Here is a 27,792-nt window from a genome sequence, read left to right as displayed (position 1 = left end):
GGCAGGTTAGATTGCAGCGCGCAGCAATTCAACCTCTCCTCCACCCCCACTCTCTCACACACACACACACACGCTCTACTTCGCGCGGTGGACCCTGGGCGCTGTAGTCCACCTTCACCCCACCAACGGCCGCCGCGGCCCAGCGGACTACAATTCCCAGCAGGCAGCGGGCCGCGCCTGCGCGGTTCCCCCTCTGGGTTCCTCGGTCAGTCGGGGGGCGAAACGTAAGCAAATGTACAGTATAGAGTACAGTAAAGGAGAGAGAAGCCGGCCAGGCGGCCGGCGCGCCGATTTCCGCATAACAACACGCTGCAAACGTCAATTTTACCTCAGGTCTGAGGCGGTTTGGCGAAGGTAGAAGCGAAGGTTGAGCAGGTACCTGGTGGTCTGGAGTCTGCTTGGGTTGAGGCCCAGGCTTAGATGTGTCACCCACACTCACTCCCTCCCTCTCACTCTTACTATCTGCCAATGGCCCGTATGTAACTCACTCCCTTCCTGGTTCCACCAGGACCTCCCCTCTCTTAAAGCGGTCTTGTGCCCTCCCTGTGAGTATCAGGGTCCTACCCCCTCAGCTTCATCTTCCCCTCTTTAAAAATACATCCTGTAAGCCCATAAACAGAAAGCTCTTGCCTCCTGGAGGACATTTCTCGCCTTCCTGCTACTGTGAGGGTCTCCCACGTGCCCCCCCCCCTTAAAGCTGTAAAGTCCCTCCCTTTCCCTCCCTCCCCCATCACCACCCCCGGGCCGGGCTGGGCTCCTGCCCTCTTCCTTCACCAAAGCAAACAAACAAGGTGTCTCATCAAAAGCATATTTGCTGCTGTGAGTGGACTGAAAGGGTCTCCCTTACTGTGCCCCCACAGCCCTCCCTATATTTAAAGCTGTAAATGACCCCTCTTGGGACGAGTCTCTTAAAGGGGCACTGCCCATAAATTTAAATAGCATCTGAAGCAATGGGCTAACCAGTGGGATATGGTGCTTGTGCACGGTCTGTTGGTTCTGTGTCCAGCTTAAGCATGGATCTCACAGGTTTTGCTTGGAAATTTCAGAATTTTGTTGAATCACATTAATACCTGGGAGTTTGACAACTTCATTTTGAACATTCTGAGGGCATGAGGGCAAGGGGAGTCTGGCCTTTCTTCTCACAAGATCACAACATGCAGACCAAACGAGCAATCTTAATTCACACATTGAGAACAATCATATATTCCCCTCATTGCTGCATCTAATTGTTTCTTAAATGATTCCAGTGTGTTCACTTCCACTCCACTGTCTCTTCCAAGTGTAACTCACTTTCTGCATATAAAGGAAGGACTTCCTTTATTTTGTTACACCTCTGAAGCATTTTGCAGTTTTTTTCTACATTAAAGATACTATATAAATGCAAGTTGTTGATATCAGTGCTCAAGTTGGCTTTTACTAGTTTTGAACCTATGTCAGGTTATAATCTAATATACTATTCTGGGTTAACCTTTTCCATACTGTTAATTATTCAAATACCTCTGAGATCTTTTACAGGTTAAAAAGCCCAGATATCTCCAGATTGTCCATATATTCAGACCTCTGACACGAGCAATCTGCTTCCAAAACTTGACGGTTTCCCTTGTATCTTAGTGCTGGACTAACTAGACACAGTAAGCTGCTGTCTGACCAAGGCACTATACAGTTTGTTCACATCCTTCTCTAACTTATTTTGGCTAGGCAGCTCAACAGCTTTAGTTGAAAAGCAGAATACTGCGAACACTGGAAATCTGAAATAAAAACAGAAAATGCTGGAAATACTCAGCAAGGCAGGCAGCATCTGTGGAGAAAGAAACAGAGTTAACATTTCAGGTCGATGACCTTTCATCAGAACTGGGAAAAGTTAGAGATGTAATAGGCTTTGAACAATAGGAGGCTGGGACAAAGGCAAAAGGAAGGAAAGGAGGCCTGTGATAGGATGGAAGACACGAGAGATTGAATGACAAAAGAGTTTGTCCTACAGAGTCAAAGGGAATGGTGATGGAGCAAGAAAAGGAACAAAAATGTGTCTAGAGCACGTGTTCAGCTGACTGGAAGTAAAAGAAAAAACTGAAACATGCAAATAAACAGAAACAAGGTGCAGGGACAGAGCTTTCAGTGGCCTGTCATCTTAGTTCTCTACCTTGCTTTCAAGCTGACATCTCTGTCCTTGGCCTTGTCCTTAGAGCTGCACTGCTCTAGTGAAGTTCAACATAAGCTTGAGGAACGGGGGTGAGGGGTTGGGGGGTGGAGGGAGGTCGGGGGTGGATGGGGGGGTGGTGGGGGGTGGATGGGGGGGGTGGTGAGGGTGGGGGGTGGATGGGGGGGTGGGGGGTGGATGGGGGGGGGTGGTGGGGAGGGAGGAGAGGGGAGGGGAGGGGGGAGTGTTGGAGGGAGGGGTGGGATGGGGGAAAGGGTGTTGGGGGGTGGGGGGGGGGCATTAATGGGAGTCAGGCCCATTGCCCCAGAAAAGAGTTCAGAGATGGCCACAGGGGCTGTTGGGTGCAGAGGCGGGTTGTGTGAAAGGCCCACCTTGGTGCTTCAGGACTTGTAAGAGAAAGAATAAAACAGAAGTCAGCCCTTTAGCCCTCTCACCCCCAACTCCCCCACACACCCCCATGGCCCATCCATGCCAATTCATGCCACCTCATGCCCCCAGCTACCCACTCTGTCTGGGCCCTCATGCCCCCATGCCAACCTATGCTCCTCTACCTACTCCCCATGGTCCTTTATACCCCCTTGACCTTTTCCTCAAAGGTCTAAAGCCCACGAATCGTGTTTTGGATTTCCCACTAACAAAAAATGGATCTGCTTGAAGGCAGCTGCACTTTTCAATGTGCAGCTGCCTCCATGTACCACAGATGTGCAAAATACAACCCACCCCTCCCTGCCCCCTCGGTGAAAATGATGGATGCCAGGTTTGAGGGCTGGAATTCTAGAATCAGGGCTACAGTGCCATTTTGGCTAACCCAGAGACCCTTGCCATCCCTGCGAAAATTCAGGTCTCTGATTCTCTCTCCACAGATGCTGCCAGACCTCCTGAGCATTTCCAGCATTTTCTGTTTTTATTCTCTATTTGCCTTGTTGGACATACTCTGCATTGGTTGCATTGGTTGGATATGCTGAGCATCATGTCCCAACCAACAACAGAGTTCCATTTCATATCAAATTTATGTCATGTGAGACATGTATCATTTGCCAACACTTAGTGTCTGGATTCATGCAAGAAGAATGACCCGTTGGATGAGGGAGTTACCTGGCTTCCTCTGAACTGTAGCCCAACATGAGCTACAGCCTATAGAAGAGGGGCAGAGAAAATTAGATGGAAAAAGTAAGCCATGCATCAGGTATTTTGGTACTAATTAGTTCACAGAGGAGCATTTAATTGTGATTTATATCATTGCAGGTCCTTTCATGCTGTAGATGTTGACAACTTTGTTCATTAACCATAGCTTGCCCCCTTGGATTAACCTGACATACGTTGGGTAAAGTAACCTTGGGGCAATTTTCAATTGAAGTTCAAGGTTGAAATTTAGGTTTCCTCAATGGCTCATTTTATTAGTGAGGAATTCAGTTGTGATAAACCCAAGCAGGTATCAGATCTGTTCCTCAATCCAAGCTAAATTAGCTGATCTCAGCTCAATGGTTATAGAGGTGATACAAATGGTCTTAGTGCCTCTGGGTTTGGGGAGGTGCAGAAAAATCAGCCAGAATGCACTTTCCTGATCACTGTTCATTGACTCCTGACATTCCAGAATTGGTGAGCCCCACAGAGAACAGTGTGTGTAATAGACATTTCTAATAATATTATAATTTGGTTGTATAAGGTTCCTTTGCATTTTTTGAAATGGGACTTTTACACTTTATTCAGTACCTTTCAGTTTGATTGGGCCACATTTTAGAATATTGTATTAGTGATGCCTTTAAAAGGGCCACTTGTAGCGCTGATTTCTGTTGGGTGATATTGGGGCAACTCAATGTCACTCCTATAGCCACTGGTCCTGAATCCTCAATGAGGGTGTAGACTCTAAACTTGTCCTAAATGGGATCATGACCCTGAAGTGGGTTTAAATCCCACTCCAGGCACTTGAGCACCAAATCTAGGCTGACACTCCATTGCAGCACTGAAGGGCTGCTGCACTGTCAGAGTTTCTGTCTTTTGGATGAGACATTAAACCAAGGCCTTGTCTAATCCTCTCAGGTGGATTGAAAGATCCGATGGTACTATGTTGAAGAGCAGGTGAGTTCTGGCCAGTTTCCTGGCCAATATTTATTCTTTGACAAATGCCAAAAAAAAACTAAGATAAAAGCAAAATACTGCAGATGCTGGAAATCTAGAACAAAAACAAAAATACCTGGAAAAACTCAGCGGGTCTGACAGCATTTGCGGAGAGTGATACAGTTGCCGTTTCGAGTCCGTATGACCCGAGTTCTGATGAAGGGTCATACGGACTCGAAACGTCAATTGTGTCCCTCTCCGCAGATGCTGTCAGACCTGCTGAGTTTTTCCAGATACTTTTGTTTTTGTACCAAAAAAAAAACTGATCATCTGGTCATTTGTCCCATTGCTATTTGTGGAATCTTGCTGTGCATAAATTGGCTTTCACTTTTCCTACATTGCAACAGTGGCTCTATTTTCAAAAAGAGCACTGCATTGGTTGGGAAGTGCTTCAGGACATCCTGAGATATGAATGCAAGTCTTTCATTGGCTTTTTCACAAACGGAATAGGGAAAATAAACACGTGGCAATGGGCTGCTTGGTGTGGTGCTGATTCATAGAAGCTAGGAAGGCTCCAGATTCAATCCCCAATCTGTGTTGAGTTTGTTAGTCTAGCTGAGCTGGGGTGGTTGTGGGCAGGACAAATGGCCTCAAAGCTGAAGAAAAATTAAACTTTTTTTAAGTGGCTAATTATGGTTTCAGATTTTGAAAAGGACACTTTATACATTTTGAGGCTTTGATGAATGATGTGTTGGCAGATCACTTGGCACTTATGACTAAATTGTCAGCTAAAAAAAAGAATTCTTGCTATGCTGTGCATTTGCTATGCAGTAGTTGGTTTATAAAGGAGTGTATACATTAACATGTTAACTAATCCCTGTGGCATTTTGTGCAGCTACTCAGTCTGTATAAGACAGTCTCTTATCTATCATGTGTGAGGCATCCTTGTCCCCACAGTGGTACTGCCCAGTATGAGAATACAACACTCATTAGAGTCACTCAACTGTCTAAGCAGCCAATATGTCCACACTGGATTCCTCTCCGCATTATAATAGTGGTGATTATGAGTATAAACCTGTGCCCATTATCAGCATAGGGCTCACTACACTAGAAGTGCACTGTGTAGGGGTTCTCCTTTTCCCTCAGAAACCCTCCCTACACCAGACACCAGATTCACAAGTGTGTGATAAAAGCAAAAAACTACGGATGCTGGAAATCCAAAACAAAAACAGAAACAGAAATACCTGGAAAAACTCAGCAGGTCTGGCAGCATCGGCAGAGGAGAGCACAGTTGACGTTTCGAGTCCTCATGACCCTTCTACAGAACCAGTTTTTCCAGGTATTTCCGTTTCTGTTTTTGTTTCACAAGTGTGTGACTTGAACAGAATGACCAGCGAGAAAAGTTTCTTCTGATAATTCACAATTGCTTTATTGAATCACCCACAACCCCATAGTACAAAACCCAAAATTTAAAACAACCTCTTCCCAGTACCTGACACAAAGTCACCAAGACTCGGTTAAAACTTACAAAAACACAGGCAAATCACCACATCCTGTCCTGAAACCTTAAGAAAAAAACCTTCAGACCAATGTCACTAAGATATGCTGAAACAAGTTACAAGGTACCGGCAAAAAAAGTACCAAGTTTTCACCCCAAACCTTCACAAAACCCTCAGACCAATATCACTACGATTTGGCTGAAACTTACAATCATCTACACGGTTGGTCCTTCTGGCGAGAACTGTAGGCCCAAGAGCCTGGTTGACCTTTCCTGACCACTCCTTGACTACAGTTCAAAACATTCAGGCCAGTATCACCGTGATATGGTTGAAAACACTTATAACCCCCAACACGACTGGTCTGTCCGGTGTTGACTGTAGGCCTGAGTCGAAGTGACCAAACCCGACCCTTCTTCCAACCGCAGCCCAGATGCTCAGATCTGCTCTGCTTTTATAATAATTTAACTCAGACATGTCAAAACATATTTCCTGTTGTTCCAGTGTCCATTTAGTTGATTCCACGCAAACCCAGACAAATATCATCAGCTCCTGCTGGTTGAAACAATACATGGTTTTCCATGGAAGATGTATCCAGACGAATATTATTAGTTCTCATTGTGTGAGCAATTCTCCTGCTGTTTGAGGTGGCACAGTAACAGCACCTGGCTCCAAAGCTAATGAGTGTTTGAATGACCCTGTTCCAGTATTATTGTCTGTGGTGGTTGAATAATTCCTTGAGTGTATTGTATTGATGAGATGTTCTTTGTGCCACTGTATTGGATAATCAGACTTCTTGATTGCATTAGTAGATGGCAGGTAATGGCATTTCCCTGGCCCCATTGTTCCCTGATAGCAGTCAGACAATGTCCAAATCCTTTTGATGGGTCACTGTGTTTTCACTAAATGTCCAAATTAACTCTTTGCTGCCCAGCCCTGTATTACTGACCTGGTTATCTTTTTGAAATTTATAGTTCCAATCATGAGGTCAAAACATATCCATGGGTTTGAAATTATGTTCCATAAATTTCCCAGTTGGAGGGGATTTCGATCCTACATCTCCCCCTTTAATATCTCTCTTACACCTTAAATGAGATATTACTGCTGACGAATCTTCCGCCATGAAGAAGTATTGCAGTTCCCAGCCAAACTTTACATTTTTTACAGAATCTATACATTTAAGTCCATCAACCCTTCAAATAACCCTTCCAATTTCACCTATTTTGCCTTATGTTTTAATTTACATGATAGTATAAGTAAATATAACACCATAACTAACTGTACAATTACTAATACATGTGATACAATTCCTCCAAGGGGAGCTTCGATATTGAGACCAATATCCCACCAAGGTGGGGTAGTTACCTCCCTGGTCTCGTCTCTCATTTTACTATTCTCCTGTTGGAGAGTATAATACTGTTTCTGTGAAAGCTTCACCTCCTTTACCAGTTTTGTTAAACGCTTGGGTAATGGTGGGCTATCATACCCAAAATGAGATATTACTGCTCGGTCACAAGTCTTTTGCCAACCATGGGTGACTGTAAGTATTTCCTCCCCCTTAACTAACTAAGTTACGTACATATTTATCTAAGCAGTTACCCATTTTACAACGTCCCTTCTCTTTCTTTGCAATTGCATATAATCATACAGACATCTGGCTTTCTTATATCTATGTCTTCTTAAATCACACAGTAAATACAATACAATAATGAATTACACAATAACAAAAAATGAGGAGCAATACAGATCCAGGGATGGATCTGAAATATCAGTGCCAAAATACATCCCTAGTATCACTGGTCTCTCTGGGGTGAAACAGCTTATCCATTGTAACTTGAATGTGACCTCTGAATAATATCAGCTTAGCTTGATACCCCTTTCGGTATGACACTCCTGATCTGTAGATCTCCTCACTCAATATCATTAAAATTACATCATGCACAGTTTTAAAAGATCCTCCAGCTCTCCCTTCATCTGTATCCATCTTGTGGTTTCGCACTCAGGGGTCTTGCAATTGCTGTGCTTTTGCTCACCTCAAAATTGTCCTAAATCCAAATAACAGTGTTGTTGAGCAGACTGCTTGTAATATTTAATTCACTTCTTCCTCAAAAGAAACCCCTATTTTATATCCGTAGAATCCACCTAGATTGCCTGTGTATTTGTTTTCCTAGAATCCCTTTGAATTTCAGATTATTTTCCCTCAAAATGTACAGAGTACCAACCCATATGAATTAAAGTTAATTGATCAATTCCAATTTCTTGTGCCCAGACCTACTGGTTTTGAAAAGCCTGACACTCATTGGTCAATGTGTTTACATCAGATTTCCCATACTCAAAAACTTTGTTTGGGAAATAACCAATGGCCTGAATGGGTTAAGGCCAAATTCATCTTAGTTTTCCTTTCGTTAAAAAAAAGTCTTTAGTCCAAGACTATTTTGTTGAAGCTACTGCAGATCTTCTTACTTGCAGTTTACCTGTAAGAAAAACACAAAATATCCATTTTGCTCGAGACAAAATGGGTTAATTTGTCCAAATTTAAAAATTTTGTAATGCCCAATACAAATAAATGAAAAAAAACAGAAACTATTTCTACTTTTGAATTCTCATGATATCTTTTACGCACTTGCTCAGATTTCTTAACATTCTCCTCAGACAGTATTTTAAATTACCCTTCCAATTGTTTAAAATTCCAAGCTCTCTTTTTTATTTCCCCTGCTTTTGGCAGTCTGAGCTCAAGTTCCAATTAGCACTACCCAATCTCAAAATTTTCCCTTTTCTAGGAACAAAATTCCCAAATCCTTAAACTTTGTATCAAGTTTCTAACCTAAAACCGACCCAATTAGGATTAGCCATAAAAGCAAAAAACTACTGCGGATGCTGGAAATCCAAAACAAAAACAAAATTACCTGGAAAAACTCAGCAGGTCTGGCAGCATCGGCGGAGAAGAAAAGAGTTGACGTTTCGAGTCCTCACGACCCTTCAACAGAACTGAGTATACTTAGGAGAGGGGTGAAATATAAGCTGGTTTAAGGTGGGGTTGGTGGGAGAGAGAAGTTGAGGGGGGGGTGGTTGTAGAGACAAGCAAGCAGTGATTGGAGCAGATAATCAAAAGATGTCACAGACAAAAGGATCAAAGAGGTGTTGAAGGTGGTGATATTATCTAAGAAAATGTGCTAATTAAGAATGGATGGCAGGACACGCAAGGTACAGCTCTAGTGGGGGTGGGGTGGGGTGGAAAGACTGACAAGGTATTAGTTGTAGATTTAAAAATAATGGAAATAGGTGGGAAAAGAAAAATCTATATAAATTATTGAAAAAAACAAAAGGGAGGGGGAAGAAACGGAATGGGGATGGGGGGAGGGAGTTTAAGATCTGAAGTTGTTGAATTCAATATTCAGCCCGGAAGGCTGTAAAGTGCCTAGTCGGAAGATGAGGTGCTGTTCCTCCAGTTTGCGTTGGGCTTCACTGGAACAATGCAGCAAGCCAAGGACAGACATGTGGGCAAGAGAGCAGGGTGGAGTGTTAAAATGGCAAGCGACAGGGAGGTTTGGGTCTTTCTTGCGGACAGACCGCAGATGTTCTGCAAAGCGGTCGCCCAGTTTGCGTTTGGTCTCTCCAATGTAGGGGAGACCGCAGTGGGAGCAACGAATGCAGTAGACTAAGGGGAAATGCAAGTGAAATGCTGCTTCACTTGAAAGGAGTGTTTGGGCCCTTGGACGGTGAGGAGAGAGGAAGTGAAGGGGCAGGTGTTGCATCTTCTGCGTGGGCATGGGGAAGTGCCATAGGTGGGGGTTGAGGAGTAGGGGGTGATGGAGGAGTGGACCAGGGTGTCTCGGAGGGAACGATCCCTACGGAATGCCGCCAGGGTGGGTGAAGGGAAGATGTGTTTGGTGGTGGCATCATGCTGGAGTTGGCGGAAATGGCGGAGGATGATCCTTTGAATGCGGAGGCTGGTGGGGTGATAAGTGAGGACAAGGGGGACTCTATCATGTTTCTGGGAGGGAGGAGAAGGCGTGAGGGCGGATGCGCGGGAGATGGGCCGGACACGATTGAGGGCCCTGCACATTCCTCCTGGCGGCATTCAGTAGGGATCGTTCCCTCCGGGACACCCTGGTCCATTCCTCCATCACTCCCTACTCCTCAACCCCCACCTATGGCACTTCCCCATGCACACGCAGAAGATGCAACACCTGCCCCTTCACTTCCTCTCTCCTCACCGTCCAAGGGCCCAAACACTCCTTTCAAGTGAAGCAGCATTTCACTTGCATTTCCCCTAACTTAATCTACTGCATTCGTTGCTCCCAATGCGGTCTCCTCTACATTGGAGAGACCAAACGCAAACTGGGTGACCGCTTTGCAGAACATCTGCGGTCTGTCCGCAAGAAAGACCCAGACCTCCCTGTCGCTTGCCATTTTAACACTCCACCCTGCTCTCTTGCCCACATGTCTGTCCTTGGCTTGCTGCATCGTTCCAGTGAAGCCCAATGCAAACTGGAGGAACAGCACCTCATCTTCCGACTAGGCACTTTACAGCCTTTCGGGCTGAATATTGAATTCAACAAACTTTAGATCTTAAACTCCCTCCCCCCATCCCCACCCCGTTTCTTCCCCCTCCCTTTTGTTTTTTTTAATAATTTATATAGATTTTTCTTTTCCCACCTATTTCCATTATTTTTAAATCTACAACTAATACCTTGTCAGTCTTTCCACCCCACCCCACCCCCACCCCACTAGAGCTGTACCTTGAGTGTCCTGCCATCCATTCTTAATTAGCACATTTTCTTAGATAATATCACCACCTTCAACACCTCTTTGATCCTTTTGTCTGTGACATCTTTTGATTATCTGCTCCTATCACTGCTTGCTTATCCCTACAACCACCCCGCCCCCTTCAACTTCTCTCCCCCCCACCACCCCTCCTTAAACCAGCTTATATTTCACCCCTCTCCTAAGTATACTCAGTTCTGTTGAAGGGTCGTGAGGACTCGAAACGTCAACTCTTTTCTTCTCCGCCGATGCTGCCAGACCTGCTGAGTTTTTCCAGGTAATTTAGGATTAGCCATGATCACTTCAAATATCCCAGATTCCAATCAACCCTACCAAATATTAAAACTATGTTGCATGTGTGGATTCATATCCGGATTAAAATTCCGACACGTTTATCAAAATACCCTGGAATCATGATTCTGGCCAGTAATCATGAATCCAGGTTCAAACATTGAAGATTTTACTTCACTAATTACACCTCCCTTTTAAGATAGATATCACAGTTTCAGGAGAAATTTTAAAACATACTCATCCACACAAAATGTTTATCACACACACATTCTCTCACAATATTACAACTTTTGAAACACATTAAACTACCAACTGTTTGAAAACCACATACGAAAACAGATCACAGGAGGTTAAGCAACTTTTGAGTAACACAGACGCTGGCTTGCAGACACACAGAGAAAATAAAGAGACAAAGCCCACTCTCTCGCTCTCAGTCAGCACAGACATACAACACAATTGGTTTTAACACTTTCAACATCCACTCATTGACAGGCACTGGAGCACAGACGCACAAATTCAAACAAGGCACTTTATTAAAACACAGACAGAAACTGAATCCACTCATATACACACAAGGTTTCTTTTACTGTTCACACAGCATTTTAACTGTACTGTGGGCAAATCAACTTAATTTCTTATTTTCCCCTAACCATTTTCCATGACCCCAAAGCTTCTCTTATATATCAAACTTATGCAAACAGCTGGACCATGGTCTTGCTGACAGAGGAGCTCATCTCTTCTCATCTCAGCTGGGACCAGTACCTGTTGCCTGCCCATTTTCCCTTTTAAGTTCCCAATTCCCTTGATTGCCCTGCATCTTACATTCTCTGATTCCTGAAAAACCTTGCCACATTTCTCAGCACAATAAACTGTTCTAACCAAAAGGTTTGTTGCCTTTTCAGCTCTTAGCTTTTTCTCCTCCATCCATTCTTGAATGAACACAACTCCTGCAAAAGGGATTCTGTCCCCCTCCTCCAGGCACTCAGTGAGCTGTGTCTGGACCTGTTTATTAGACAACTTCTCTACTTCAAAAGGCACCCTGTCCCTGTTCTGTCCCTTTACCAAATGGTAAGCCACCTTCATACCCTCACACTTAGTCTTCAAGTCCTGAGCCTGTGCCTTGACCTCATAATATAACTTCTGATACTCGTTTCTCTGTTCCCTTACCTTACAGACCTGGCCTTGATAATAGCTCACAGTCTGTTCATGCCCTGACTGTTCTGTGGCCCTTTCTGTCTTTAGCTCCTCAAGTTCCTTCATGAAACGGTTAACTACCTCTTCCCTGTCTGAGGCTTGTTTCCTCAGGACCTCTACTTCTTGTCTGAGTTTAATATTTTCATACTGATCTTTAGGGTTTTGATGGTCGTATCCATACAACCACATTACTTTTTCTATCTTCTTTCACCTTTAGGATGACTCAGTCCGCCCCTCGACCCATCCTAATGGATACCCTGAATTAGCTCCTTCCCTTAACCACTTGGCTTTACTTATCACAGATATACTTCTGTAACCTCATCTCCATTGTCATCGGAGGATCACTCCCACCACCCCCCCCTCCCCTCCCCGACTTTGTCCACACTGCCATCTGTTCAGCCATATCACCAACTGGTGTCCTGTCGCAGTCACCAATTCTGTAGGGGTTCCCCTTTTCTCTCAGAGACCCTCCCCACACTCAAGTTCGTGACACTAGACTCACAAGTGTATGGCTTGAACACAATGACCAGCGAGACCAGTTTCTTCTGACAATTCGCAATTGCTTTATTGAATCACCCACAACCCCACAGTATAAAACCCAAAATTTAAAACAACCTATTCCCAGTACTTGACACAAAGTCACCACGACTCAGTTAAAACTTACATAAGCACAGGCAAAACACCACGTCCTGTCCTGAAACCTTAAGAAAAAAACTCTCAGACCAATATACCAAAATATGGCTGAAACAGGTTACAAGGTACCGGCAAAAAATACCAAGTTTTCACCCCAAACCTTCACAAAACCCTCAGACCAATATCACTATGGTTTGGCTGAAACTTACAATCATCCACACGGTTGGTCCTTCCGGTGAGGACTGTAGGTCCACAAGCCAGGTTGACCCTTCCTGATCCTCTTTCTTGACTGCATCCCAAAACCAAAATTGCATTGAACCATTGTAGTCACTTTCTTTCCCATTTATTTTAGACAGGCTGTTGTCCTGACTGGAGACAGAACTAAGGTGGACAGTTTAAGATATTGTGCTGAACCTGCAGACGCTGCTGACATTGGGAGCAGAGGTGGATGGACCCGAAAATTTCGAAGCCAGCCAGTATGCCAGCTTCCCTACCCGTTCCCAGCGTTTTCCATTGACTGACATGGGTTCAGGGCCCGGGAGTGCGGCCTGCTCCCACGAGGCAGGCAGGCAATTAGGCTGACTAAGAGCTTTGTTCAACGTAAGTTCAGGAGGCTGACTAAGATTTTTCCCCAAGCAAAATGGGTGGGTAGATCAGCTTCCTGGAGGTAGACACCCAGCAGCACTAGGCAAGCCTAGAGGCCTCCCCTGCCTGCCTGAATGGGATACAGCCAAAGGCTGCCCTGTAGAGAACTCCCTTACTACTCTTCAGAATTTCACCATGGGATCTTTTACATACACCTGAGACGCCCTGGTTTGACATCTCAGCCAAAAGATAACACCTTCAACAGTGCAGCACTCTCTCACTACTATACTGAAGCATCAGCCTAGATTTTATGCTGAAGTCTTTTGCGTGGAACTTAAACCCACAACCTTTTGATACCTTGTTGAGAATGTTGTCACTGAGCCACAGCTACCTGGAAGCTATTTGGACCAAATTATTTTGAAGTGGGCAAAAGATTTATTCTTCTGTAAGCTTTAATGGCATCATTGGCTGCTACTTATCTAAGTGTCCTTCAGCTTTTGAGAAGCCTCAATCACTGTACCTATATATACCATATTAACATGTTAATATTTAAACCAATAATATTGAAAAAGAAACAACCTTGGGCTGAATTTTCCACTCCCACCAGTGGTGGGAATCCTGGCGGGCGGGGGCTCAAAATTTGGCATGATGGAAAAAGTCAGATTGCCGCCAGCGAGGAAATTAGTTTGGAATTTTGTTCTCCCAACTTTGATGGAGGGTTGAAGGCGAGTCGAGTTTCCCGCTGATCTCTGTCAGGAAACATATTTGCATTCATTTGCATCTCATGAATGCTTATTAAAAGGCCAACTTGCTGGAATTATGTTCCCCCTCCAAATTAAGTGCCCCGCCAGCAGATAAATAGAACGGCTGTTTCCCGACCGTATATAAGTGAGATGCACCTGGCAAGCTTCACTTCGTCAATCACTTTGAGGTCCGTAGATGTTACTTTCTCTTTCTTGGGGAGCTCGCATGAGAGCCGTTAGCAAACACTGTGCCAAGGCTGGACTAGAAGGCTGAAGGATGGGGGGGGGGAGTGGGTGTGTGGGCAGGCTGGACAGGTAGAGGCAGGCTTACGGGGGAAGGGTGGGTAGAGTGCCTGGAGAATGGAGGGGTGTGGGTGAGAGTGTCTGGGAAAGGGGGTGTGGGTGAGAGTGGGGAATTGGGGGTGGGTGGGCGGGTGAATGTGTCTGGGAAAGTGGGAGGGGGTGGGTGAATGTGCCTGGATAAGTGGGGGCTGGGTGAAATTGTCTGGGGAAGGAGGGGGAGTGTCTTAGAGGGCAGGGCTGGTGGTGTCGACAATGAGATCCTGGGGGGAGAAGTCAGGTTGTTGGTGATAGGAGGGAACAATCAGAGAGCGGAGTAGGATGCGGTAGTGTGGCAGGTCCAGGCTGAGAGTCTGGTAGGTGAATGTCTCAATGGGTGGGTCACAGAGGGGGCAAGACAGGTGGCTCAGTTAATGAGAGGGGGCAGGGTCAAGGTGGGCATAGAGACGGTAACAGGTGGATCGTGATAGGGTCCAGGGTAATGGGGGGAGGTTCAAGGCTAACAGAGGGGAGAGGAATGGTAATATTGAATGGGTCTATGGTGATGGGGGAAGTTAGTGGGTGACAGGGGGAGGGTAGGAGGTGGGGTGAGTTTGAAAGATGACATGCACCATTTTTACGAACTGACATTGACCACGCAGTTAGTCAGTCAGTGAGATCCCTCAAGGTGGGAAGAGGGTTCTTTTGAGTGCGTAGAGTTCAAGGTCAGCACATGTGGCCGAATAAATTGTGAATAAACTGGACGTCAAAGATGCTCACTTGTGTTCTCCTCTCTATGATTAAGCCCGCATTGCATTTGCCATCGGCTGCAATCAGAGGCAGGGATGAAGAAAGGGAAGGAAGTGGATGTCTCCAAGAGGCCCAGCTGGTGGAGGGTAACCAACTCGCCACTCTAAACCTCCATCCTGCTGGGTGAATGGTCATGGCTGACAAGGGATTATGCGGTTAATCTTTCTATGCTGTAAAACAATGGTCTCTCTGTGGAGTTTTGAGGGTAGTGGAGACAAGTGGATAAGTGTTTGCGTGAGGCATCTTGCACATGGCTGTCATTACTCTGGTCAAAGAACAATGTCTCCATACACATTCATGTATGGATGGGAGGAAAACCCATCTCTGGTCCTCCAGGGTGTCCTATACCTGGAAGGGGTGGGGTGGGGATGCCATGTCTAGATGGAGGCCAGGTGAAGGGCTGCTGGCTTTGAGATGGAGGGAAACTTGTAAACGACATGCTCATTAAAGGTATCACTTCAATTCGTTCACACATCCACTGAGGTGCCGATGATGCAGGCTGCAGCAACTTTGCCTTGGGAATGGTTCTCATCCAGATGAGGAAGTGGAGGGCATTCGCAGCTTGGCACTGGGCTAGGAGGAGCAAGGGCCTGAGCAGCAAGAGGCAACAGGGCCTTTATAAGGTCAAGAGGCTGGCAAACATGGAACACTACAACAGCGAGCATTGCCCCATGTGTGTATTACCAGCAGTGCTTGTATCTAGAGGTGAGCGAAAGGCAATGCTGGAAGCACCATCATGTGTCCCAGGGTGTGGTTGCTCACATCTGCCAGTTTCTCCAGCATGAGCTGCCTCAAGAGCTCTGGAGGAGTAATATGGACCTCCTGGCCTGCAAAGAGTGAATATGTGTCCAGGTGTCCTTTAAACATGGCACCAGGACCTTCAACCCCATGAGGTAATGGCGGGGCAGGCAATTTCCTGCCTATCCCGCCACAAGATTTGCTGAGCTTCTCACGGATGCATAATTAACGAGCTGAAAAATACAAGATTGCATGTGTTTGCCCGCCCCATTGCCCAGTGGCAATCACATCAACTTTCCCTCCTGCCACCAGACTTAGACTCCAGAATGGAAAATTCCGCTCCTTAAATTTAATTAAATGCGAAACATGCATATAATGAAAAAGCCTGCTTTTAAATTCCATTGCTGGGCTTTTTCTTGTACATCATTAGTCTAAAACCACATAAAAGAAGAAAACAGAATTGTAAAGGTTTTGGGGAAGCTGATGTTTAAGAAGCTGGGGCCCTTGTAGAAACAATGCGCTGAGAGTTTGTGGGGGGGTGGGCAACAGGACAGCCCACTTTTAGAATTAAAAGCTTATAATGAATGCATAAAAGTATTAATGTTTTATCAAATATTTTAGAAATAAAACAAATTTCATAAACCTCACGTGAACAACACTATTTTGAAGAACAGGGGAGTTCTCCCCAGTGTTATGGACAATATTTGTACCTCAACAAACATCACTAAAAGACAGATTATCTAGTCATTATCACTTTTCTATTTATGGGACCTTGCTGTGTGCAAACTGGCTGCTGTGTTTCCTACATTATAACAGTGAATACAATTCAAAAGTCTTTGATTGGCTGTAAAGTGCTTTGAGACATCCTGAGATCATGAAAGCTGCTATGGAAATGTGCTGAGAATTTTATGATAATATAGAATGCATTTCTAGAGAGTGCTTGCCTGAGTACGTTCACACACTGGACACAAAGCTGTCCGGTGGCCATATTACATAATTACAGCATGGCAGGTTTACATTGGCAATTTCATTGAAGAGTACTTTGCCCAAAGGCATGTCCTTGCTCATTGTCTGCTGATGCTTCATCCTGAACCAGTTTCTTGGCAACTTTTGTCAATGGTGGTTTGCCATTGCCTTCCACTCTCAAGGGCAGGGTGAGGAGGTAGGCACGGTCCCAAGTCTATCTCAGCCAGAAGGGGAAAATCGAACCCACACCGTTGGCATTATTCTGAACCACACACTAGACATCTAGCCAAGTGAGCTAACCAGCCCCACATGGGCAATTTCCTATCTGATTTTGTTAGTATTAGTTAGTGGTTAGAATGTGGAACTTGCTACCACGTGGAGTGGTTAGGGCAAATATCGTGGATGCATTTAAAGGGAAGCTAGATAAGGATGTAGGGGGAAAAGGAATAGATTGGATTAGATTGAAATAGGGAAGGAGAGGTTTGAGTGGAACACAAACACAGCATGAACCAGTTGAGCCAAATGGCCTGTTTCTGTTAGTTAATGCTATGTAATTCCTATTGAATGTGGTCATTGGAAATTATAATGGAGAAAAGTTGGCAGAAAAAGTATGCCCAAAAAGTGACATCAGGAAGTTAAGTGGCGGGATGTAGGAACATAGGAACAGGAATAGGCTATTAAAGTCTGTTAACGGAGGCTGATTGGGATTATCCAGTCAGCCCGGTGGGAGCCAACTAAATTGCCTGGAGGCAGCATCCCCCAGATGGGCGGGGGGGGGTGGCATTGCTCCAGGCAGGCTTAGAGGCCTTTCTGCCTGCCTATCTGGGTGCAGCAGCAGCCGCCCTGTAGAGTTGTGGCCTGGCTGCAAAGTCATTTTTAATTTAAAGTTTAAAAAGATGGAGAACGGGCTTGTGTATTTTGAAGAGTTTTCTGCCTCACTTACCTGCTGCTGCCTCCAAGCTCGAAGGCCTCTGAATTGTCCTTCAACTTTGTGGATCCACCCACTGTCCTTAATTAGACAGCAAGCCCACCTTCTGGCCATTAATTGGTTGATTTGGGGAAAATCACAATAAGTGACTGTTTCCGATGTGGCGTGGTCTCCTGACCCTCATTCAAGCCTGACAAATGGGCTCAGAAGCCCAAGGGAAAATTCTGCCTGGTGTTGTAGCTGTATCTCCAACCCATGCTCCTACCAAATATTGTATCTCAGTTGGAGTAGTGTCAGTTCTAACATGAAACTTAATGTGCAAGAGTACAAAATTGTGTCAATTACAGTGATGTGAATGATTGTACTACAATAACTTGCCTGAATGTATGCAAGGATTTCACAACTGTTATCAAACTGAGTGCTGATAGACTGAACACTAAAGTTTCTCTGGTGTGACTTGAAAAGGATATTGGGCTTTTTAAAGGCCATTTTCTACTCCATTCAATGGGTCTAGGTAGCAAATATTAGAAGCAGGATAATGGCTACTCTGATCAGATCATTTTGCACTGTATATCAAGCAAACTCATGAATGGTCCTAAGGACGTCACTTTCGGCCTTGAAAAGTGCCCAGTCTACTTCAGATTCCCCTGGAAGGGCAAGGTATCTCAAAAATTTGCTAGCTGTTTCACACTGCAACTATGCAGTAGCAACATGAGTGGAATTCACCACTAACAGGATGCTGCCATCAAGCCAAAAAGACATTTTGCGTATCACACAAATGAGTAATGTAATATATAAATTTCAGTGCCAGTGTGATAGTAGGTGTGTAGGCTGTACGTCCCAAAGACTGGCGGATCATATCAAATGGCATGTCCCAGCTGCTGTTTGCAATGGCCAGGATACAGACCGTATCCAACCAGCCTGTGCTTGCAAAACTCAAAACAAGTGTCCACTATTAGATGTGATTCTGCGATTGGACAACATATGCTAAATAATCCTAAATGTGCTAAGAATTACACTAACAGCCAATTTAATATTGTCAGTCGGGCTCTCAGTGTGGCACAATTGTGCCTACTGGAAGCTACATATATTAATACACAGGACCCTGTTCTTTGCAGACAGAAAGAATATGTACTTACATTGCGAAAACAGAATTACCTGGAAAAACTCAGCAGGTCTGGCAGCATCGGTGGAGAAGAAAAGAGTCGACGTTTCGAGTCCACATGACCCTTCAACAGAACTGAGTATAGTTAGGAGAGGGGTGAAATATAAGCTGGTTTAAGGTGGGGGGCGGGGGGAGAGAAGTTGAGGGTGGGGTGGTTGTGGGGACAAGCAAGCAGTGATAGGAGCAGATAATCAAAAGATGTCACAGACAAAAGGATCAAAGAGGTGTTGAAGGTGGTGATATTATCTAAGAAAATGTGCTAATTAAGAATGGATGGCAGGACACTCAAGGTACAGCTCTAGTGGGGGTGGGGTGGAAAGACTGACAAGGTATTAGTTGTAGATTTAAAGATAATGGAAATAGGTGGGAAAAGAAAAATCTATATAAATTATTGAAAAAAGCAAAAGGGAGGGGGAAGAAACGGGGTGGAGATGGGGGGAGGGAGTTTAAGATCTAAAGTTGTTGAATTCAATATTCAGTCTGGAAGGCTGTAAAGTGCCTAGTCGGAAGATGAGGTGCTGTTCCTCCAGTTTGCGTTGGGCTTCACTGGAACAATGCAGCAAGCCAAGGACAGACATGTGGGCAAGAGAGCAGGGTAGAGTGTTAAAATGGCAAGCAACAGGGAGGTTTGGGTCTTTCTTGCGGACAGACCGCAGGTGTTCTGCAAAGCGGTCGCCCAGTTTGCGTTTGGTCTCTCCAATGTAGGGGAGACCGCATTGGGAGCAACGAATGCAGTAGACTAAGTTAGGGGAAATACAAGTGAAATGCTGCTTCACTTGAAAGGAGTGTTTGGGCCCTTGGACGGTGAGGAGAGAGGAAGTGAAGGGGCAGGTGTTGCACCTTAATTCTGTTTTTGGTTTGGATTTCCAGCATCCGCAGTAGTTTTTTGTTTTTATGTACTTACATTGCACCTGTTTCTGCTAGACAAAGTAAATGACAGCCATTCGCTGACTCATTTCTCAGGGCAATGCCTTGACCAATCAAGGTCAAGCTGCCTGGTTTAAATTTCAAACAATGCTTAGCAGTTAACTCTCAGTCACCATCAATGGTGCATTCTCCATGGCAATGCCACTTGCCAACCAATCAGCACTCTCTTCATGTACTGTATAAATTGTTGTTTTCCCCTTATATTGATATTCTTGCGAGTATCCTGATGAGTGCAAGACAAAAAGCTTAGACACGTCTCTTTTTTCAGCAATACTCAAGCTCTGTACTACCAAACAACTATTTATTAGAAGATAATTCATTTCTTTACAATCCAGTAAGGGAGTGGGAAAGATGATCAATTTTAGTAATGAGGCAGTCTAGGCAAGTTCAGACACAGACTTCACTAACAAATTTATTAAAGTAAAAAGCCCTCTCTATAACTTCACATAAATTGTGCCTGCAGTTTTCAGGCCCATTTTCAACCTTTGACAGATGTTCCCTCTGCCTTTATAAATAGATTTCTGAATATCAAGGGAGTCAAGGGTTATTGTGGGCAGACTGCAAAGCGGAGTTGAGACCCCAACAGATCAGCTGTGATCTTATTGAATGGCGGAGCAGGCTTGAAGGGCTGAATGGCTTACTCCTGCTCCTATGTTCCTATAAACCTGAAAGTCTGATTCAAAGTATTACAGTCACCCACTCCTTTAAAATTGATTCAACATATTTTACTTGGATTAAAAATCCAACAACTGTGAAAAGGGTAAAATAAGCCAAAATGTATCAGCAGAAGGGTGGGTTGGGGTGGAATGCTGGCAGCATTTCAAACACATGTTCAACTTTGCCAGCTACACCCTGAACTTAAATGACCCTGTAGAATCCAAACCCATCTATTTTGAGCTTTCACTTAGCTTCCTGATTCCGGGCCAAATGTGAAGCTGGAAAATTTGTTTGCCTTCCTTTTTCTTTTCTTTTCCTTTCCTGACTCTCATCAGGGATAGTTTCATGGGCACTTTCCCTAAACTGGTCTTTTTCACATTAGCATCGACGGTGAATGTTGATGGGTATCTCAGTGGGGGAAATCACTGCTGAGTCAATCTGCTCTTTGCCCAGTATCTGGGGCTACTGGATAGTCATCAAAAATGGGAACTATGGACGGTTTTTGTCCCCCTTATCTTGGAGCATTGAGGCCAATTATAATATCCTCCCTTACCCCCCGAAAACACTCCCAACTGAACTTAGCTAACTCAATGCATTCCTGTGATTGAATGTGGCAACAATCTGGGTGGCATATTACCATACCAGCCAGTGTGGCTGTCCTTAAATATTGGTAGCAATTGCTTTTCCTCTTCTACTTTTAACTTTACATGATAAATCATTTCTCAACAAAGTTGGGGGTGTGGTGGGGGGTAGATTGGGTGGAGCAGATGACCTGTCAGGAACTTACCACTGCCTGCACTTGATTTAGCCGCTGGCATGAAATGCCCAGGAAAACGTCAATAATTGCCGCAGCCCTGACATGTAATAATCCTGCAAGTACATTCAGAAAACATGTTTAGGATTTTTGCAATGCATGGTTAAGATCTCCACCCTACCCCACCCCCAGATCCTTATATGCCTACCTGCTCCTCTTGGCTGCATGGCTGAGATGAGTGGCTCCCTACCCAGTGGTACCACATTGTCAAAACACTTCGATGCTCCAGTACATTCAATCAGCTCATTGCCCAGATGTGAAAGTTATTTGCTCACAAGCTTCAATAAAACAAATCATGTTATTTGCTGCTGAAGAAAGCTGTGGCTCCTAGAAAATACTTATAACTCACATATAATTTCAAAAGTTTTCCTTTTACATGGTTGGCCCTCTAATGATCTTGTTCAAGTTCTTCCCCATTTCTATAAGATCATATAGGGGTAAATTATATTGTTACACATTATTATGAGCCAATCTTGACACAATCATTTTGCAGAGGCTGGGAGTCCTAGTAACCTTTTCTGTACGTGGGCATTAACCAGGAGGAATCTCGTCACTGCAAGAGAAGCAAGTGTTCTTCTCACTTTAAAAAAGGATAAACCGAAAGGCAATTAAAAACCACTCTTTTGTGTATTATTAGCTGCAGAGTCCAAATTCAAACAAAAATTAAATTTTCCTTCCACCATGAACTGTCCCTTTTTCCTTCTCTAGTATAATCCCACTCCTGGAAAGGCATGCTGATTACTATCCACTGGTCATTGTTCAAGTCCAAGCCTAAAGAGTGAGGTTTTGGCAGGCTGTTCAATCATGGAGATGTGGATCATGGATCTCTGTACCGTCATCAGGAGCAGGACCCCTCGTTAAATGTTCACCTTTGTAATTCAGCCAAATATAACAATTCCTCCACCATTTAGTCGAGCCCAGAAAATCAGCATAGAGTATTGTTATCGGGATCTACCTGTTTAGGATTGGTCAGTACCATACCACACAGTTCCATCTAACCAGGAGTGACAGGTACCAAATAGGAGGAGAGGAGTGGGGGTGAGGGAGATTACATCCAACCATCTTGTAGTAGTGATGCCTAAGCTAACGAGGGGAGCAAGCTAATAGTCTTTGGCTGTCCCACAATTTGAGGATGACATCTTCTCAGGGTTGCGAGTTTCTTCCATGGGGCTTCATGTGACTGAACAGGTTGATTCTCGACCCACAGATCTTTGGGCACATGGGGCAGGATGTCCCCCAAGGTAGTGGGATCCAGAGTGCAGGATTAGCTTCCTTCTCTTTCCTTCTGTGCTGCATTCTGCCTCATCATTAAGACGTTGTGACTCAAAGAGTGATACAGCTTGATAGACAAGTTGTTGCCATTTTGAACGATTGGGAGCAAACTCCTCCCAGTCATTAATGTCAATGCCGCTGCACTTCAAGGAGAGCTTCATGGTAGGTAGAGCGTCTTTGAGGTGTTTCCTTTGTCTTACGTTGGCCATTTGAGAGTTGAGAAAGCAGGACCTGGTGGGGGAGATGGTTATCAGCCATCTGGACACAGTGTCCAGTCGATCAAAGTTGATTTTACAGGAGCTTTGCCTGAATGCTTGTGGAGCTGGCTTCCAGAAGGAGACTCGCATTTGCTTGACAGTCTTCCCATTGAATCCAGAGGATGTGGTGGAGGCATTGCTGATGGAATTTCTCTAGCACGCTTATGTGTGGCTGATACACTGACCAGGTCTCACTGCAGTGCAGGAGTGTGGTGACGACAACTGCTCTGTACACCAGGACTTTTGTTGACTTGAAGAGGTTTTTGTTGTCAAACACTGGTTGCCATAGTTTGTAGAAGGCTAAGCTGGCACACTTGATCTGGTGTTGGATTTCCTCGTCAATGGTGGCCTTTTGAAAGAGATGGCTGCCAAAATATGAGAGGTGCTCAACATATTCTGGTGTCTCTCCTTCAACATATATGAGCAAGTGAACAGGTGTGGAATCTGGCACAGAGTAGGCAATGACATTGCAGTCATCTGCAAACTGTAGATCATATATATCTATGGTGGTCAGTTTAGTTTTGGTATAGAGGCAATATAGGTTAAAGAGTTTTCCATCTAGATGGTATTTAATACTCATACCACAGGGCAATTGATCTTTGATGAGGTGAATAGCTACTGTCATGTAGATTGAAAATAGTATGGGAGCTATCACACAGCTTTGCTTGACCCCGCTCTGGACTTTTAAGGCATCTGTTTCAGATCTCCCAATCAAGACAATTGTAGTCATTTCACCATGAAGCAATTGCAGGATTGTGATTAAATTTCTTGGATTTAAGCTAATCAGGGGAGCAATATAATAACCAGGAGGTCTATGGCTATCTGTGTGACGAGGGTAACAATGAGAAGAGCTGTGGCCATGCCAAGGATTAGGGTAAAAAACAAGAAGTCCAGCAGCATCTGTGGAAAGAAAAAAACAATGTTGATGTTTCATGCTGATGAGGAGGCAGAGGAGTCCTGACACTGTGGGCAGAATTTTCCCATCCTGCCCGTGGTGGGTTTCATGGCGGGCGGGAGAGGAGAATCCAGCGGTAGGCAAAAAGTCAGAAATCGGCCAGCATAAAAACAGTTTACAATTCTTCTGAAGGCAGGTTATTCATGGGTCACTTATCCTGCCGACTAGTGGTATGAACACCATTTGCATTCCTTAACATCCCATAAATGCTCATTAAAACAGTTGCTCACCGGAATCTCTTCACGCTTTCCAATCTTGCATCACGCCAACAGGAAATTATGTCGGCCTCAAACTCATTTGAAAAGGGGTGGCGTGCACAAGTCGGGCTTTCGTCCGCTCGTAACTTCGAGGTGAGTATGACATACAGAGCCTACCTGTCACAGCATTGCGCCAGTCTTGTTGTGATCAATGCCACACAGTTGGGACTGTAGGATTGGTCTGCACCTGCTCCTTGCCTAAGTTGTCCTGAAGAATACCACTGTGCTGTGGTACTCATGCAGGTCTCTGCTTCAGACAGTGACCAATACTGCAGCCGAGGTTGGGGAGTGCAGGGATCTTCTACTCCCGGTGACTGGGACCATTGTCCACAAGGACACCGCTGTGCAGTGGCAGTCAGGCAGAACTCCACTTTCAAAACTAACACTTCAACTGGGGGTGGGATGTGGGGCGAGGGTGGGGATGACAAACACAAGGGGGGAAAAAGGGAGGGAAGGCTTTGGAGTGACAGCGAGGGAGAAGGGCGAACATGATGGGGGGCAAAGGGGAGGGAAGGCTGTGGAATGGCAGTGAGGGGGAAGGGCGAACATGAGTGCACCTTTCTGGGTTACCCTCTAACTTGATCTTGCCGCAAGAGTGAACAGGAGTCTGCTTAGAAAGAAAAGAGGAAGACCTCCTTGTGATGAAAGTCACTGAAAGCCACTGGCTTCATTAGCACTGTTAAAGGGCTACTCAGAACTCAATGGTTTCACATCACAGTTGCTGCATCTCAAGAGTAACATGTAGGAATTTAGAGTTTGGGAATGCAGGCAATAGTGAAGGAGGCACAGCTGCATTATATATGGCATTCCATCAGTGAAGGGCTTCACGTGTTCACCAGAATTGACATTCCTAATGGGCCAAAGGGCATCCATTCATTGACCATGAGCAACTGATTGGTCATTAATATGCCACATCAGAGATTGGAGTACAGAGCTAGGTTGGGTCACTCATCTCAATTAAACCTTAGCATCCCATGCAGGGCTGAAGATGTTACATATCTGCGATGCCATCTTGGTCACCTCGATGTGTGTGCTAGTGTCTCAGGGACAAGGAGGCATCAGCCACCATGCAAGTTTGGCAGGAAAAACAATGGGCCCTTACAGTTTCCTATCATTTCATCTTCTGAGCTTCACTTTCTTGCCCCTTGAATCATTAATATCTTCAATGTTTCCTTTCAGAGAGAAGGCTAAAGCACATATGGATCCAGGACTTAATGCTGTCTTTGTCAGGGTCCTAATGCAATGGAGGAGGTGAAGGAGGGAGAGGCGATGCCGTGCTCAGCTCCAGCAGGAGGCTACACCTGAGGGACATGGTCAAGTGGAGCCAGAGCATGAACAGGAGGGTCAGGAGGAGAGGCCCAGACAATGGAGGCAAATTGCCAGAGCTGGGGTTCATCATAGAAGAGTCTCCTATTTACAAATGCGCTTGACCCGAGCTCTGGTACATCACATATACCACATTCTTCATGAAGACCTGACGCCACTTGGAGTTGGAGGGTATCTCCTGCCAGTGGCTTTGAAGGTGACCACAGCGCTCAATTTTCTTTCCAAGGATCAACAGGTGACCTGTGTGGCATCTCTCAGTCCACAACACATCGATGCATAAAGGAGGTCAAAGATGCCCTTTACAGGAAGGGCCATCATTATGTCAGATTTGCTCTGGATGAAGAGAGCCAGACTGTGAGGGTCACCGGCTTCGCCGCCATCTCAGGCTTCCCAAGAGTGCAGGGTGCAATAGACTGCACCCATGTGGCTATACGGACTCCATGGCAGCAGCCCCTAATGTTTATAAACCGCAAGGGCTACCATCCCATCAATGTACAACTGTTGTGTGATCACCAGAAGCACATACTGCATGTTTGTGCAGGGTACCCTGGGAGTTGCCATGACTCCTACATCCTGAGTCACTCCCAGGTGCCTGAGATTTTTGAGGGGCTATTACGTCTGCAGGGATGGCTGCTTGGGGATAAGGGGTACCCACTGAAACGCTGGCTGATGACACTGGTGCATCACCCTCATAGTCATTCTGAGGAGATGTACAACGCTGCTCACAGCTCCACACACTCCCTTATAGAGCAGACCGTTGGGCTTCTGAAGATGCGTTTCAGATGCTTGGGTCGCTCAGGTGGCTCACTCCAATACATCCCCACAGGGTTTCCCGCATCATCACAGTGTGCTGTGCCCTTCACAATCTGGCAATGCAAAGAGGTGAACCCCTGCCAGAGGATGAACTGAAGAAGGATGAGAGCTCATTGGAGGGTGAAGATCTGGAGGCCCAGGAACCTCAGGAGGCTGCTGAGGGTCAGTATGAGCATGATCGCGCCCTGGAGGAAGGAAGATGTGCCCGTGTTACGTTAATTATTGATAGGTTTCAGGAAGAGTAAAGTTAAATGAGGGCATATCGCCACATCTCTCCTAGCCCTCAATGCCAATCACTTTCATCTCAGGGGATGTCCAACACTTGCAGCGAGAATGAGTCCTACATTCACACTTGCATGCTCTGGCCTCATGAATCGCCATGCCATGATCTCTGCTTTAGTCCGTGGTGCCTGTGAATGAGCTCACTCTGGGAACTGAAGGTCACTGAGGAACAAGAGCGATGTGAGAGAAGACTTGAAGCCTTTGCCGCCATCTAATGATCCAAACACTGCTGCGACTGAGATGTGGACATGCCTAGGGACCTCCTCCTCCCGTGCATGTCTTGTCTTCTGCCACTACCACTGAGGAGACACAAATGCCACTAGAATATCAATGCTGATGAGCAAGTGTCACTACGTGCTGAGGTTCTATCTGTCCCCGGTGTTGCGAAGGATGGGTCTGGCCACGCTGCCGCGGAATGCTCCAAGTAGTTGGACCACCTGTCCCTCGTGGAAAAATTTATGCAGAGAAACACCTTTGACCACAAGTTCATCAGGCAGTGGTCGGTACGTAACGCCTTAGAGGCCCTGCGGGAAAAGGAGATGGTGGATCCTGTCAGATGGTTCCCCGAGCAGACTGTCAAAATCATTTGGCAGAATGCCTCATCGCCAGAACTTTCCAACAAGCACTAAGATGTAGCTTGGCTGGTGGTGAGAAAGGCCCTCCCCGTCAGATCCTTCCAACACGCCAGGAGTCTCACCCTCTCTGCACGTTGCCCTCGAGGTGGCTGTGGTGGGGACGAGACCGTCGTTCACCTCCTTGTGGATTGTGCCTTTGCAAAGAAGGTCTGGAGAGAGATGCAGTGGTTTCTCTCGATGTTCATCCCGAGCAGCGCGGTGACACAGGACTCTGTGCTCTATGGGCTGTTCCCAGGGACCACACACCGAGACAAACATCAACTGCAGCTGGAGGATCATCAACTTGGTGAAAGACACTCTTTGGTCTGCCCGAAACTTGTTGGTCTTCCAGCGCAAAGAGTTGTCCCCGACCGAGTGTTGCAGACTGGCACATTCCAAGGTCCAGGACTATGTGCTGAGGGACGCACTAAAGCTTGGGGCAGCCGCCGCAGAGGCGCAATGGGGAAAGGTCGCTGTCTAAGACCTTTCTGCCACAGAGCACCGATGGACTGGGAAAGGTATAGACCCCTCGGGCCGTACGGCTCACAATACATGTATGCATTGAATATTAATTGTATTATAATTGTATTGAAGCACCTCAGAGTGCAACATAATGTATGTTGATAACTCCAATACCATTGCACTGTCTGATTGTCTAATGACCATTGTGAATTGATTGTAATATTCATTGATTGTATTGAAGCACCTCGTGATCCATGTGTAAAAGTTGAATCTGATTGTACTTTTTGTGATGGCCATTTAGAAATGTTTTGTAATGTTCTTCCAGATATTTTATAAATAAAGTAA

General features: G+C 45.4%; 1 protein-coding gene and 1 long non-coding RNA gene across 2 annotated transcripts in view; one reads left to right on the top strand and one right to left on the bottom strand.

The window, feature by feature from the left end:
- The window catches only part of LOC144688748 (zinc finger and BTB domain-containing protein 7A-like), a 185,703-nt gene extending 185,250 nt beyond the window's left edge, over nucleotides 1–453 (bottom strand). The window contains exon 1 of the mRNA XM_078555660.1: nucleotides 329–453. The gene's annotated coding sequence lies outside the window, so the exon portion shown is untranslated. The remainder of the gene's footprint in view (nucleotides 1–328) is intronic.
- Nucleotides 80–27,792, top strand: LOC144688756 (uncharacterized). Its single transcript, XR_013578473.1, has 3 exons — nucleotides 80–375; nucleotides 23,966–24,043; nucleotides 25,130–27,792. It is a non-coding gene; the product is annotated as an uncharacterized LOC144688756 (long non-coding RNA).

This window comes from Cetorhinus maximus, chromosome 13, assembly GCF_964194155.1.
Source record: "Cetorhinus maximus chromosome 13, sCetMax3.hap1.1, whole genome shotgun sequence".
NCBI lineage: Eukaryota > Metazoa > Chordata > Chondrichthyes > Lamniformes > Cetorhinidae > Cetorhinus > Cetorhinus maximus.
The sequence above is the reverse complement of the archived record's forward strand: the minus strand, read 5'-3'. Positions and strand labels throughout refer to the sequence as shown.